The sequence below is a fragment of the Petaurus breviceps genome, unplaced genomic scaffold (genome assembly GCF_028583685.1).
Source record: "Petaurus breviceps papuanus isolate PSGF00001 unplaced genomic scaffold, PetGlider_PUasm1.0 126, whole genome shotgun sequence".
In the NCBI taxonomy this organism is placed as follows: domain Eukaryota; kingdom Metazoa; phylum Chordata; class Mammalia; order Diprotodontia; family Petauridae; genus Petaurus; species Petaurus breviceps.
The window spans coordinates 1,149,617-1,165,277 of record NW_027185655.1 but is presented as its reverse complement, the minus strand read 5'-3'; the positions used below and the strand labels follow the sequence as shown (position 1 = coordinate 1,165,277).

The following is a 15,661-nucleotide window of genomic DNA, read 5'->3' as shown; positions in this document are numbered from 1 at the left end:
CTATCTATCTATCTATCTATCTATCTATCTATCTATCTATCTATCTAAAAGATGCTTTAGCTTCCTGCTCCCCTCTGTGAACCCCTCCTAGTCTCATTTTCAGTTCTCAAATACTAACAGCTGCCTATAGAACAAGGTATGGATAAGTTTACAACTCCCTTTTGTCTTACTGTAGACCAGATGAGAATGACAAACACGTCCAAGTTCTGCAAAAACAGAGCCCCTGGAGATAAAGTCATTATGTTCATCTACTGAATGCCAAACATCCCTTGAGTTAAAAGGGAGTTCTTGACCTTTTGGGGCATAAGAACCACTCCAACCACCATTAATGCTATTTTCTTCATGGTGTTTAACTTTTGATCTGTAAAAGTCATGCAAATTTAAGAAAAAAAAGTACAAGTCATGTGGATGAGCAACACCTATAAATTAACAGACAAAAAAAATCCGTGGAATGTTTTTCTTACATTCTGGAACCCAAGTATGGTTCATCTTCATTTTTAGAGAAATAAAGCAAATGAAAGCTTGAGCAGAATGGTGAATGGAATTAAAAAGGACTGCAATGTTCTATAGTTTGCAAGTCAGAATGGTATAGTAGTGTTGGACATGAAGGCAGGAAGATCTGGGTTCAGATTTGACCTGAGATATTTTCTAGGTGACCCTGGGCTAGTCACAACCTTGCTGTGCCTCGGTTTTCTCATGTGTAAATAGGGCATAAAATAACTCTTGCCTCACAGGGTTAAGATCAATTCAGCAAATTTGTGCAAAGCACTTTGCAAATCTTCAAGTGCCATAAAAATGCCAGCTACTATTATTCTATATGTATATAATTATATGTTCTTTGTATAATACATACTTATATCTTTCTGAAACCATTATATGTTCACATAATGATATATGATTTATATCCTTATATACATAAGTGTATATAATTAGCCTTTAGACTATCTTAGAGAACTGACTATAATGTCTTTTTTACTCAAATGAGAGACCAGGCTGGAAGTTTAAGAAGATAATGATTTCAGCTTCTTTTGTTGTATTTCTTCATGATTCTGGCTGGTGATGAGGAGTGGTCATCTTCAGACTTTTTTTTGTTAAGCTCTTTAGTCTTTGACAGATTTATATCCTCTTGATTGGATTTCTATTTAGAAGAAGACGGTCCATCAGTGATTATACAGTCTGTGATGTGGCTGGAAAGATCCCATCTTCTCCCTGAGGAGAATAAGTGAAACATACCATCTGATTAACAACTGCAGCTGTCATCTGAAAAAAAAAACTGATTATTGGTTGTGATGGACTTCCTGAAAGTAAGTCCAAAGGACTCATTACTTAGATACTTGCACGGAAGATTTAATCAGTATTCAAAGTCCTTTCTCCAGGGCAGATTGCAACCCTTCTGTGGTTTCTCTTCTTCTTGTCCAGGTCTGTAAACATATTCTGACATCTCTAGGAGGTGATCCATTGCATTCTCAAGCATGACTGCATGGGATAGTTTGAATTGGATTGGGCTATTGCTAGCATTGCTTTGCCCAGTTTTTGATTAGGCTCCCAGGAGGAAAAGGAGTTGGGGTAGATCAAGGTCCTTCTTACTCTGATTTGATGAATCATAACTGTCAGCTGCTACTTCCTCTCCCTGAGCCCTTGACCCACAGCTCGCTGTCTCTGAAACACATCTTGATGAAGTCTCAATGCACTCTAGCTCTCCCAGAACAATGTGGTTGGTGTTGAGACTCTACAATGCTTGAGAAGTTTTCTGTTTTTTATATGATCCCCTGAATCACTACTGTAATATCTTTTTTAAAATGTGGGTTTTTATTGATACCTTTGGCTTTTACGCTACAGTCACTTCTGGAAATTCTTCCCTTTTCCCTCTCCCCCAATTGAACTCTACATTTTAGCAAAGAAAGACAGTGAAGCCAAGACTCCTGAAAATGACTGTGCATACAGAATGTATGCAATACCCTGCCCTAGCAATCTCCTGTCTTTCTATCCATGTTTACCTTGCCATTTTTATCAGTGATTTGGATGAGCTGAGCAAAGGACAAGTCAAAGTAGAGATTTACTGTGTATGGGTTGTCCAAAAGTCTTAGGGCAGTCTTAAGTTTTAATAGTTTAAAATGATCTATCCACCCACCCATCCATCCATCCATCCATCCATTATATACATTAGCCTTTTGTCTCTTTTAGAGACTTGGCTATATGGAGTTGCTCCATTCAAATAAACAAACAGACTGGAAGCTTAAGAAAGTAGTTGTTTCTGGTTCTTAGATTAAATAACTTAGAGTAGGGGTGGGAAACCTGTGGCCTTGAGGTCACATGTGGTCCTCTAGGTCCTCAAGTGTGGCCCTTTGACTGAATCCAAACTTCACAGATCAAATCTCTTTAATAAAAGGAGGCTGCAGGTTCACCACCCCTGACTTAAAATTATCAAAACTTAAAATTGCCCATAGACTTTGGGACATGCTATATCAATAGTATAGAAAAGCCTTTGTTCTTCAATACAGTTATCTCTTCCACATTATGGCTTTCCCTTGTAGTTTCAATATATTTCAGGTCGGCATAAGAAATTAAATGGGAATTCTTTAAGAGTTTTATGGAAGCCACAAATGACACTCGAGGGCTGGCAGATAACACAGAGCCTATGACCAAATACTTAACCCAAATTTTATAATAAGGTACTGTAAACACCCCATGAAAGAAAAAGAGAACATTCAGATTTCTTTTCTGGTATGAAGGGAGGGTCAAATTTTTCTGCATGGATTTTCCAGATCATGGGGGCATTGCATTACATTGATGTGGAAGGGATAACTGTATTTTTCTTTACACTGAGAAGGGTCCCATTGTATGCTGTAGTGATCTGTGTGCTGTCAAAGATAGAAGTTGCCAATATGTCCCTTGGGAAAAAGACACTGGTCTCTGTGGGAGGGAAAGGGCATTCCATGTCTCTACCAGTTATTCCATTGGTGAGCTCAGTGAGAGGGATCCAGCCCGGCAGTGGAAGATGTTAGTTTTCAAGGTTCTGTTTGAGCCAAGCCCCTGAGAGGCCCCAGGTTTGGAGAGGATTATTTCATTCTTTCCCTTTCCCTCCCTCTCTCTTTTCATCCTCTCCTTAAATAGATAGACCATGTCATTAGAAAGAAGGGACCAAGGACTCGGAGGTCAGGGACAAAGGCTGAAACATAGTAATAATTGGCATTTATATAGTACCTACTATATGCCAAGTACTGTGTGAAGTACTTTACAAATATCTCATTTGACCTTCACAACAGCCTGGGAGGTAGCTACTATTGCTGTCTCTATTTAACAGATAAGGAAACTGAGGCAAACAGAGGTTAAGTGACTTGGTGTGACTTAAGCCTCACATAGCTAGTAAACATAACAATATTTCCTAAGGTTCTGTTTTATAGTCTGGGCTAGTTTTTGCAAAGGCTCTATAGCATGTAGACTAGGTTAGTTTTTCCTTAAAAGGTTTTGAAACCATCTTTGAGACTTAATTCATCAAGGAGATTCAGACTCAAACCATTGATTTGACTTCCTGGTGGTCTAGACACAAAAGCCAGCACACATGGAGTTAGCTCCTCCCTCAGACTTTTAACTGGTAGAACAGCGTGTCTAACAAAATTAATGCGATACCATTACTGAATATCCTTTCCTGCTACGGCTAAGTAAAACCCCTATTGCTACTGTTAGATGTTCTACAAGTATCTCATTTTACTCCACTTCCAAACCTGAAGCATCAGACTGGTCTGAATCAGTTCTGGCCCAAAACAAATATCATAAAGATATGAGGCATGCCAGAAGACCCATAACTCTTGGTTTTCCAGGTGAGGAGACAATTTTTGGCTTAAATCTTAAACACTTAAAAGAAGAGCTACGTTTCTTTTCTTTCATGTTTTAGTTCATTATATGTTCATACCAATGCTCTGAGGAAACCTTACTTAAAGCTTAGTTTTGGCTCATGCCTCGTGTCTCTCCAAAGAAGGTGTAGAAAAATAATGTATGATGTAAATTGGGTATGCGACATTTATTTATTCTCTCAACAAAAAGGAAATGCATAACATAGAAGTCTTACAAGTGCACATTGATGGATGTCTTTTAAAAGCAGCAATAAGAACTATTTTTGCACTCTCCTGGGAGGTTAAGATTTAGAATCATCAAAACATAAAGCATTTTGTGTGACTTATTAAAGGGCAATGCACATTTCACCTTGGCTCTGTACTGTCCAAACAATTCACTCTGAGTCTGAGTCCGTGTTGAACCAGACATGGGCTCATTCTCTTGTCACTGGCTCTGCTGAACAATGGACCCTGGGACCTCTGGTCCTCCCAAACTTCTCACATAGCCTCCTCACTGGACACATATATTGCATGATCCCTGTTCTGTAAGAGAAACCCTAGGTAGGACAAACAGCTTGGACTCGGACCTAGCCTTACTTAGCCAAATTTAGTTGTCATGAGTTTACAACCTCTATGTAGCTGGAGTGGGGGAAAGGGTGGTTCCCACCAAGAACCTACCCCTACCAGACATGCTAATCTTGGTAACAATTTCCAGCTGTGATGGGGAAGAGACCAGCAGAGGGTGGGGCACATACTTTTAAAGGTCTACTGAGTTAGCAGCTCTTCCTGCTCTGTGGCCAGTAAAAGATTGTTTTATCCTCTTAAAACTTAAACCCTTCAGGGATGAGTCAAGTGTGTCTTGAGAGACCCTGAGAATTTAAAGTTCAGCTCCAGTGCATGTTTCCTGGGATGGCTTCCCACACATGAGGGGCAATCTCCAATTCAAGCCCAATAATATTAGTATTGGGCCAACATCCTTAGTATGGAATCCCCTCCCCCAAGATACTACACATATCTTTGCATTCCAGAGTGCCAAGGTCCTTATTTATAGGGTGTGTTGACATACACATGCACATACATTCATAGAGTCAAAGCTCAAAAATGTTCATGTAAATTTAGATGGGCAGAGTATACCTCTTCTGTAAAAATGACCTGAAAGTTAGGCTTCACAGAGCTTCCCTTTCTTTCTCCATCCTCTCCTATGACTCTATCAATCAATCATTTATTAACTCTCTGCCATGTGTCAGGCACTGTGCTTGACACTGAAGAGACAAATACAAAGAATGAAAAAAATCCCCATTCACAAGGAGATTATAATTCTAACAGGAGAGACAAAGGCATATATAAGAAAATACAGACTAAAATGAAAAGTAAATAAATAAATTAATCTAAAAAAAGACTGTACAGAATAAACATAAAGAGAAGAAATAAAACTAAATACAAAGCAGTTAAATACAACTCAGTTAGTGGGAGAGAGGACTACCAGTGATTGAAGGAAGGAAAGATACACAAACACACAGAGTTGAGTACAGAAATACATTTCACTAAAGAGGGAAGTAAGAGGAAAAGGAGAGATGGAAGAAGGGATAAGTAGAGAGATGGTAGATTTAGGGAGGAATAAGGTCTAAGCAAAACAAACTCTTACTAAGGATGTACAAAAATATTTGCAGCAGCTGTTTCTGTTGTAGTAAAGAACTAGAAATTGGGGGAACGACTGAACAAGCTATGGTATGTGAATATGATGGAATAGCTTTATGCTGTAAGAAATGATAAACAGTATGGTTTCAGAGAAACATGGGAAGACTTGTATGAACTGACACAAAGTGAACTATGAGAATAGTTTATTCTTTCTTTTTTTTTTACCTTTTGGAGGGCAATTGGGGTTAAGTGACTTGCCCAAGGTCACACGGCTAGTTTTTGTGTTAAGTGTCTGAGGCTGGATTTGAACTCAGGTCCTCCTGACTCTAGGGCCGGTGCTCTATTCACTGTGCCACCTAGCCACCCCAAGAGAATGGTTTTTTCTTTATATGAAAGCTTACTCTCCAATACAACAATATTGTAAACAATTTTAAAAGACTTAAGAACTCCAAGCAATGCAAAGACCAGCCATGATTTCAGAGAATTCATGATGAAACATGTTACCCACCACCTAATAGAGAAATTATAGACTCAGAGTGAAAATTGGAACATATTTTTTGGACATGGACAATGTGGGAATTTATCTTGCTTGACTCTTCATGTTTTTAACAGGGGTTTTATTTTTTTCTTTTTAATTGGAGGGGAGGTAGGAAGGAGAGGAAAATATTTATTGATTAAAGAATAAAATAAATGTTTTTAAATTAAAAATTTTAAAGGGGAGAAGAAGTGAGGGAAAAGAGGTGAAGGAAAGAAGTGGAAAAGAAAGGAAGAAAATGGGAGAGGAAAAAGCAGTAAAAGGAGGAGGGCAGACAAATACAAGGAAAGGTGAAGGAAGGAAGGGAAGGAAAAATGACTCACTGATTTTTCTCCTGAATTATAATATCCTTCTATTTGCTGTTGCAATGGAGATGTAACCTATTAAAAACTCCACCACATCTGCCAAACCAACTCAAGGCTAGCTAGTGTGGAGCTCCACTTTTCAGGTCTTTGGTAGTTTTAGGATTCTTTTTTTTTTTTTTAAAAGCAATTGGGGTTAAGTAACTTGCTCAAGGTTACATGGCCAGTTATTTCTGGGTGTGGTGCTGAGTGTCTGAGCCCGGGATTCGATCTCCAGGTCATCCCGACACTGGAGCCAGTGCTCTTACTCACTGAGCCACCTGGCCGCCCAGTTTTAGGATTCTAATGTCATATTACTGAATTTGGCAACTAAGCTTGTTTCTAAATGTTGAACTCCAAACAAAAAAAAAACTTGGGTTCTCTCAGGTTATTGGCCAAGTATTCCAATTGATAATAGTTTTTTGGTTGTCTCTCACTGATTTTTTCTCATTCAGAATGATCTGTGATCCATCCATCCATCAACAAACATTTATTAAGCACCAATTATGTTCTGGGCACTGAGCTGGGGGTCCAAAGACAAAGAATGAAATAATTCTTAATCTCAAGGAGCTTACATTCTAATGGAGGAGACTAGAAGGATGTGTATAAGTAGAAAGAGAATAAATATAAAAGAATAGATATGAATACATGCGAGGTCATTAAGTATAAGTAGTTTGGGAGGGAGGGCACTAGCAATTGAAAGGCTTCATGTACAAAGATTATGTTCATAAATTACAACTTGAATAAAGAAGGATTTTATGAAGGGGTTGGGTGAGGAGAGATTGCTTTCCAGGCACAGGAAACTGCAAGGACACAGGCATGGAGGTAGGAAATTAGGAAATTGAGTATAGTGTGTGAGGAACAGAGAGAAGGCAAGTTAGGTTGAACCACAAATGCAGGGAAGATAGTTTGAGACTGGAGGTTGTTAAAGGCTTTAAAAGTCCAAGAGAAGATCTCATATTTGAATCTGGAAGTAATAAAAAGCTACTGGAATTTATTTAATCAGGGAAATGACATGGCCAGATCTGTGCCTTAGGCATATCATTTGGCATTTGTGTGGAAGAGAGAATGCATAGAGAAAAAGGAACATTAATTAAGCATATCCTACATGCCAGGCATTATGCTAGGCTCTTTTTATTAACATTATCTCTTTGATCTTTACAACAACATTGTGAGGTAGGTGCTATTATTATTAGTTGAGGAAACTGAGGCAGGCAGAGGTTAAGTGACTTGCCCAGTGTCTCACAGCTAGTAAATGTCTGAGTATGGATTTGAACTCAAGTCTTCCTGATGCCAGGTCCAGCATTCTATCCACTGAGTCACCTAGCTGCTTCTTGGAGAGAGACTTAGGACCTAGGGTAACCAAGTAGGATGCATTTGCAGTAGTCTAGGTTGAGAGTACTCCCTAGGCTCAACCAGTTAGTATTCTAATGGAGGAAGACATGAGATAAATGAAGCAAAAAAGTGAGGAGTGGGAGCAGGGAAGATAACTGTATCGAGGGACAGCTGGAGAAAGAAGCCCCGAGAGTCAGGAGAAGAGCCTGGAGAGGAATGGAGAGAACATGACTGATCCGGGCACTTCCTTAAAATGCATGTTCTGGGAGGAAGCAGCCAACTAGAGTAAGAGGACTTGGGGACCAAGAGATATTTCAGGGTGAGAAGACTGCTTGGACCAAGTGGCAAAGGCATCTTCCAGGGGTTGGGGAAGGTGGAGAAAGAAGTTGGTGGAGTCAGGAGCAGAGCTGGGAGGGGAATAAGGAGGTAGCTATGCGAGTAGAGAGAAGGGATGGACACCAGAGATGCTACAGAGGTAGAGAAGTCATCAGATTTGGCAATCGATTGAGCATTCAGGAGCAGGGACATGCTCTGGAGGGTGCCCCTGTGGAGGAGAATACTGATATTACAAACCTGAGGGACTGGAAGAATCATGGTGCCTCTGATGGAAATGGTGGTAATTGTCCTTTGTTCTTGAAGAGGACCAAAATGACATCACTATGTGGGGGTCAAGGTACAGTGAGTCTGACTGCGGCTGATCAGACCAATGACATGGGCTTGGAAGGCTCTATCACAGTGGTCACAAATATTCCACATGAACATTTGATGATGAATCTTATTTGGGAAATTTTCAATTTGAGATGTCTATAGGACATCCAAAAAATGTCCAATAGATAATTGGTGACGTGAGATTAAAGCTCACCACCAACCTCATCATTCTGCAAAATCAACACCTCACACACAGACCCCTCTGCCCCAGGAACTCTCTGATTGGAGGGCAGAGCTGAGAGTCCCTCCTCAAACCTCTATTTAACAGGGGCACCCACGTCAGCCATCTCTCTGTTTCCCACCCTTTATTTCTGCATTGTTTTGAACTTCATCATGTCCCTAAACTCCTCTTCCTGCTTCTTTTTGTGTGTTGTCTTCTCCTGTTAAATTGTGAACAACTTGAGGGTAGCAGATGTTTTTCTTTTTCATATTTGTATATCCAACATTTAGCATAGTGCCTGGAAGATTGCAGGTGCTTAATAAATGCTTATTGATTGGCTGACTGAAGCTCAGAAAGAGGACCCAAGACAAAGTTTTTGGCTACACCTACAATTAGAGGGTGGGATGTGGAGAAAGGTCCCACTAAGATTCTCTTAATCCAAATCTTGCCCTCTTGCTGTCTCACCACACTGCCTCCCAAAGACCAAGGTGAAAGCTTGATGGCAGTATGCAGCTGTCACATTCCTAAATCTATCTGCCAAGAGCTCTTGTGTATGTGGGACCAGGTGGAATGAAAAGGAATGGCATTTTCTTCCCATCTCCCAATAGTGAACTCTGGTGTAGCCCCCAGCATTCAACCATCCTTTACCTGGCCTCAGAATTTGAGGGGATAGGGAGTCTATGAGCAGAGTATATGATACCAGTGTGCCCTATGGAGAAATACTCTGGTTTCTGACTGCCAGGGAGTCTTCATTGTCCCCCCCCCCCCCCCAACAGGGGATGGATGAGCACCACAAGGCAGATTGGTTAGGGCTATCTGATCACGGTAAGGTGTGTTGCTGCCATAAACACTCCTGCCTTCCATTGATGGGTCCTCAGCCTTTCCCTCTGCCAAGGGTTGGTGCCTATGCCCTATCTCCTGTGTCCTGGTGATGGCATATTTCTCCCATCATTTGGAGTGAAAATGGATGTACTAATTGGGGGAATCGTTCTTGAAATATATCCAATAATTTTGATTGCTTTCAGCCCCTTCCCCTTGAGAGTTTGTGCCCCTATCTATGGGCTGGGGGAGTATCTTCAGCAGTTTGGGAAACTTTGCACTAACCCTTCATAGGGTCTACTCCTAAAGCCTTTACAGATGACAGGCAGTCTGCCTTTCATAGTAGAGTACTTTGAAACTTTACCTAGCCTTTGGTCTCATTAATGTGGGTACTCTTCAGAGGCTGTAACTCATAGCCCATCTGTCCTTTCTAATCCCAGACTTCACTGCCACGTGCCCTCCCATAGATATCCTTACTGTCTCACACCCAGTGTGCTGGAGGCCTTCCTTTCATCTGTCAATACTTCACGGATACTTTCACTATAACTGGATTGTCCATCTGTCATCTTCTCTTTGATGACCTGTCTCACCTTCTTTTCTGGGCACACTTTTCCTTAATGATGTCTTTTATTCTAATTAAATTCCCTGCATAAATTTTCACTGATAAATTGTTGCAGTCTCCATACACATACCACTTGTCTTTCCATTGCTCTTTTGATGAACTTTAATGGCATTTGGAGAGCAATGGATCCCGATGGGATGGCACATCTGAGATCTGCTCAATTATTGTTCAGTGGTGAGGAAAGCACGGAACCCATGCTTCTGTCTTCTGTTGTAGTGAAAGACTTGGGAAAAAGCTCAGGACTTGAAGTCTGGAGATCTGGGTTTAATTCCTGACACTGCTTTTTGCTACCTGTGTGACCCTGAATAAATCTAATTGTAGCTAGAATTCCACCATCTAGATCTTTCCTGATCCCTAACCCCCGCACAATTCCAAGATTTCATTGGTATTTGGAACTTCTAGGGGAGGAAACACCCTCTACCTAATTCAATGCAAATTATAATCTTAGAGAGTTGTCTAGAGCTCTGTGAAAATAAGTGACTTACCCAAGGTCATTCAGCTACTATGTATCATTTCTAATATGATAACCAAAGAGGATTTTCTGGAATAAAATCCTATGAGCAAGAAAATATATGTATATAACAGAGAATACCGTTTTAGTGAATATTTCCTTATGACAACTCAATTCCAAAATTCCATGAAAAAATAATTTAGGTATTACTCATGTTGATACTTAACATTCTAGCACCAATTAAACATATTTATGGCTAAATGATATACTTTGTTGTATTTTTTTTATAGAAAGAGCAGTAAGCACTTTACCCAGGATCAGATCTTGGTTTTTGACAATTAGTTTTGCAGCTTTGGGGAAGACACTTGATTTTTCTGTGGCTAGATTGGATGGTGGTTAGAGCACCGGACGTCAGTTTGAATCCCATCTCAGATACTAGTTGTGTGGCCCTGGGCAACTTCACTTGTCTCACCTATTTCCTTATCCCTAAAATGGGGACAATAATAGCACCTCCCTAGGATTGTTGTGAGGGTTAAATGCAATAATATATGCAAAATCCTTTGCAAATCTTAAATAACTGCTATTGTTGTTATTATTATCTTTCTCGGTTTTCTAATTTTGCCAGTAAAGAGGTTGAGTTAAATGATTTCTTCCAGTTCTAATGTTCCAAGTATTTTTCTTAATTTTAAACCACATGATTCTAGCATCCATCCTCTGGACCCAAAACGTTGTGACGAAAATAGCAGTCTGTTTTTTTCGTAACATTTGGAGATTATGGTTGCTGTCTGTCATTTTGACTACTTCTTTGATAACAGTCTCACCCTCTTTGATTTCTCAGAGGCATTTGATACTGCTGATGAATACATGTTTTTGGAAGCTCCTATAGCTTCCATGAGATGCTACCATCTTACCAGTGAGACCCCTCATTGGATGTCTTCTTTGTGTCCACTGTACAGTGGGGATCACACAAGATCTAGGAGGCAGCATAGGACAATGGAAAGAACAGTGGCTTTGGAGCCTGGGAACTTGGATTCAAATCCTGCCCCAGACACTTTGGGTGATCTTGGGCAAGTCAGTTAAATTTTTTATGCCTGAATTTCTTTATCTATAAAGTCAGAGGGTTGGAGCAGATACTCTATGAGGCATCATTCAGTTCCATATTATGATCTTCTCTAATTCTCCTTTGTTTCTACCCATTCTTTCATGATCTTATCTATTCTCACCACTTCCTTTAATATTGCTACTACGTCAATGATTATCTCTAAGGTTTAGCTTTTGATCTAAGTCCCAGTTCCACACATACAGCAGCTTCCTGGACATCATGGAACATCAATGTCATACCAATGACTTTTATTATGTTATATTTATTATATAATATATAATATGTATATTACATAACATAATATATTTATGTATAATATTATGTAATATATTATATAAATTATATCAATTACTGTGTTAATAGTTTCTTCTTTTCTCTACTTTCTTTCTTTCTAGGCTCAACATTCTTCCACAAGGTCCCACTTTTATTCTTCTTTGATCTCTGGGCTAATTCATGGGTCTCAGTCCTGTTTGGTGGAAGAAGGTCTAAATAAAAATACAAATGTTCATGGTTTGTATGTCAACCCTGGTCTGACCTGGCATTTATGTTGTGGGACAAGGGAGAGAAGGCCAGTAGCCTTCGGAGTGCCCAGGATGATGGGTTAGTGATTTGGTGTTTGGTTATTGTCTTGGTAAAAGTTGCTTTGTATCAGTTTTTTAAAAACTTCTTGTCATCGGTGAGTTTTCTGAACTTGTGAGTTTTTACTTGTATCATGGTAAACTGTTATCTCAGTGCTTCTTTACTTATGCACTAAAAAACCCCAAACCAAATCTAAAGTGGGTGATGAGTTCCTTCTGCTTCTGTAGCAGTCTGTTGAGACAATTCCATTTTCCTCTTGGATCTCCTTTTGGGTTATAGCCTCATGGAATGGAAAGGACTTTGGAGATAATGATTTTACTGAGGAGGAAACTGAGGACCAGAGAAATAAAGGGACTTGACAAGTTCACTCAGAATCAGCTCTTTTAAATCTGCTAAAATAATAGAAGACATTCTACAAGGGTCAATGAGCCCCCACAGGGTATTAAATCCTAACTTGAGTAGGCCATCCTGTCTTGTGGGGGAAATGCTGGAGATGCATTAACAAAAAATGCTGGACTTCAGTCTTCAGATTTTGATCAAATGACTGAGGAGCTGTCAGAGTCCAGGAAATTGTCATATTTTTTTTTTTAACCCCACAACACTAGTGAGATCCAAGTTTCCATCCTCACTGTCCTTGGCTGAAGCAATCACTGGCAACTGTGTTAGTCTCAGCTTGATTTATAAGCACGTCGGCTATTTATGTAAATAGGCTTCTTTTCATTTTTTCTTTTTCTTGTCTTTAAGTATTAGATAATTTGGTTCTAGCCCTCCATACACACAGCTTGCTGGTTTATTAAAGAGGATGATGGCAGCTGCGTGTGGAACGGGCCAGGGTGGTTTAAGCCACGAGGACGTTTTAGCAGAGGATGGATGGTATGTTAGCTTTGGCCTAGTTTTGCTGAGGAAGCCTGGTCAAAAATTGTTCAGGGATACATATTGCTGTTCTAAGGTTGCCAGTTCTGCGGGTTTCCTGTGGAGTTGGAGGAGGTTTAATCAACAGCTGTGGCTTATTTTCAGGAGCCACTGATGGCCACTGGTAGTTTCTTCCTCTTCCTTTGCAGGGGTTTTTTGGCTGCCTAACTCATGGAGTGGTTTCTTTTGCTAATTGGGAATTGATTAGAAGCTCAGTCTGGGGTTCTACTTAAGCCAGTCTCTGCTCTTCATTGACACTCCTTTCCACCATTGACTCTCTGATCAAGGGGGGGAAAGGATCCTTGGATGGGGTTTGGGGTTAGAAGTGGATCATGACTGGTTTATGTTCGGTCCTCATCCATCCTTGCCATTGATGCCATGGATTTATAATGGGAAAGTGCCTAATGAATGGTGGTGTGTGGGCTGGGAGATTAATCTCTCTAAGTGTATCACCCTCACATTTTAGTTTTAGTGCTAGCCTTAGTTTTGTCTTGTCTTGTATTGATTTCTCCTTGGTTTCCATTGTCTCTGTCTGAAAATGGCTAACCATTAACTATTAATTCATGTCAGTTCTGTTCAATTCCATTCAATTCATTCTACCAAGCCCTTAATAAACACCATATGCCAAGCACTGTTCTAGGTACAGAAGACACGAAGACCCAAGGATTAAACAGCTCTTGTCCTCGAGGAGCCTACATTTTCTTGAAGTGGGAGTGGATGAGGGAAACAACATGTATAAAAATAAGCAAATATGAAATATTGTGGCAGTACTGATAATTGGGAGGATCAAGAACATCTTGTCTGGGGGCTTTAAGACTTTCACAGCTTTCATTGAACGTCCTAAGAAAGGACCAAACTGTAAACTTTTCATTCCATTTCTCATGTGTCATTTTGTTTTAATGATTGAAATGAAAGAGAATAAAAAGAAGAAATTCTAGGAAGCCCAAATGTGAATTCCAATGAGATAAAATTAAGAGTTAGCATTTATATAGTACAAAGTGCTCACACATGTTATTTCACTTGAGACTCACAATAAAAAACTTCTGAAAAGTGGGTGTTATTCAACAATTTCAAAGGACTAATGATGAAAAATGCTGTTTACCTCCAGAGAGAGAGAACTGATGAACTCTGCAGATTGAAGCAGCTTTCTTTTCCTTCCTTCCTTCCTTCCTTCCTTCCTTCCTTCCTTCCTTCCTTCCTTCCTTCCTTCCTTCCTTCCTTCCTTCCTTCCTTCCTTCCTTCCTCTCTCCATCCATCCTTCCCTCCTTCTTTCCTTTCTCTTTGTTTCTCTTCCCCCCTTCCTTCCTTCCTTTCTTCCTAATTCTTTCCCCCCTCACAACATGGCTAATGTGGAAATGTTTTGCATGACTTCATATGTGTAATATATATTGTATTTCTTGCTTTCTCAATAGGTAGAGGAAGGAGTAGAGGGAGGGAAGGAATTTGGAACTGAAAATAAAAAAAAGGAAAGTAGGTGCTTTTGCCCCATTTTATAGGTGAGGAAATTGAGGCTGAGAGAGTTTAAATTATTCGCTTAGGGTCACACAGCTAGCAAGGATCTGAACTTAAGTTTTCTTCATCACCTCCTTTCAAGACCCAGATCAAAGGCCACCTTCAATAAGACTTTTTGGACTCATTCAGGTATTAGCCCTTCCTCTATCCCTTGTATTTATTTTATAGGTGTTTCATGTTGATTTATCTGTGCACTTGAAGCTTCCTAGAATGTAAGCTCTTTGAGAGCAGAGGAAAGTGTTTTGTGTTTGCATCACTCACATGCTTATTTACGCATGACCTTGTGCACATTGATTTCTTCACATGTTGTGAGGATCACATAAAATATTTGTTTGTACGTACATATGTATGTATTGCTTAACACTCTACAGGATGTCCCCAAAGTCTTAGGGCAGTTTTAAGCTTCAATAACTTCAAACTTTAGCAGTTTAAAGCTATACTGGCTATTATTATTATTATTAGTAGATGTTCCATAAAATACCCATTGAATTGAAATTGAATTCTTATACAGAAAACTTGAGAGGAAGCTGGGAGCTGTGCAGCATGCTTGGGTCCATCTTTCCGAGGACACTCTCCAGAGTACCATAAGAAGAATTCCCAAAGAGAGGTGCACTAATTAATGTACGTTTAATATGTCCACTGGATAATTGTCCTGTATATTTCTTGCACTTCTCATTTGATACCTTTGGCAAATCCACCTGGTCTCCTCCAGCCACAGAGAAGCTGGTTTCCACCTCATCCCTGAACTGGAATCTCCCCAAGCTCCTTTGGAGGCCCCAGGTGGTGACAATCTATCAGACCTGCCTACCATCAATTCCACAGAGTTGCATAAATTTCGAGCTCAGGCTTTTTGGCTTGTTTCTGGCCAAGGTGTGAAGAGACCCTGGGGACCTAGTAAAGTAAATCAAAAAGTGTATTCTTGTCTTTCTCTGTTGATAACTATCTCTGACCTAATCCTCAGCAGCGCCAAAGAGGCCTCAGTCACACAGGGTTGGATTTCTTTTATTTGGGGGGGGGGGGGTTGGAGAATATGTTTTAGACTTAGTTTAAATGACTTACTCCTGTCTGATTTTGATAGTAGGGCTAGTCTGTCAGGGTCCTAGCATCTTTGTTC

At 40.0% G+C, this 15,661-nt stretch overlaps 1 long non-coding RNA gene across 1 annotated transcript in view; it reads left to right on the top strand.

Annotated features, from left to right (window-relative positions):
- LOC138169363 (uncharacterized) overlaps positions 1 to 15,433 on the top strand; it is a 58,584-nt gene extending 43,151 nt beyond the window's left edge. The window contains exon 3 of the long non-coding RNA XR_011170332.1: positions 15,059 to 15,433. This is a non-coding gene — a long non-coding RNA (uncharacterized lncRNA). The remainder of the gene's footprint in view (positions 1 to 15,058) is intronic.
- The last annotated feature ends 228 nt before the right edge of the window (positions 15,434 to 15,661 follow it).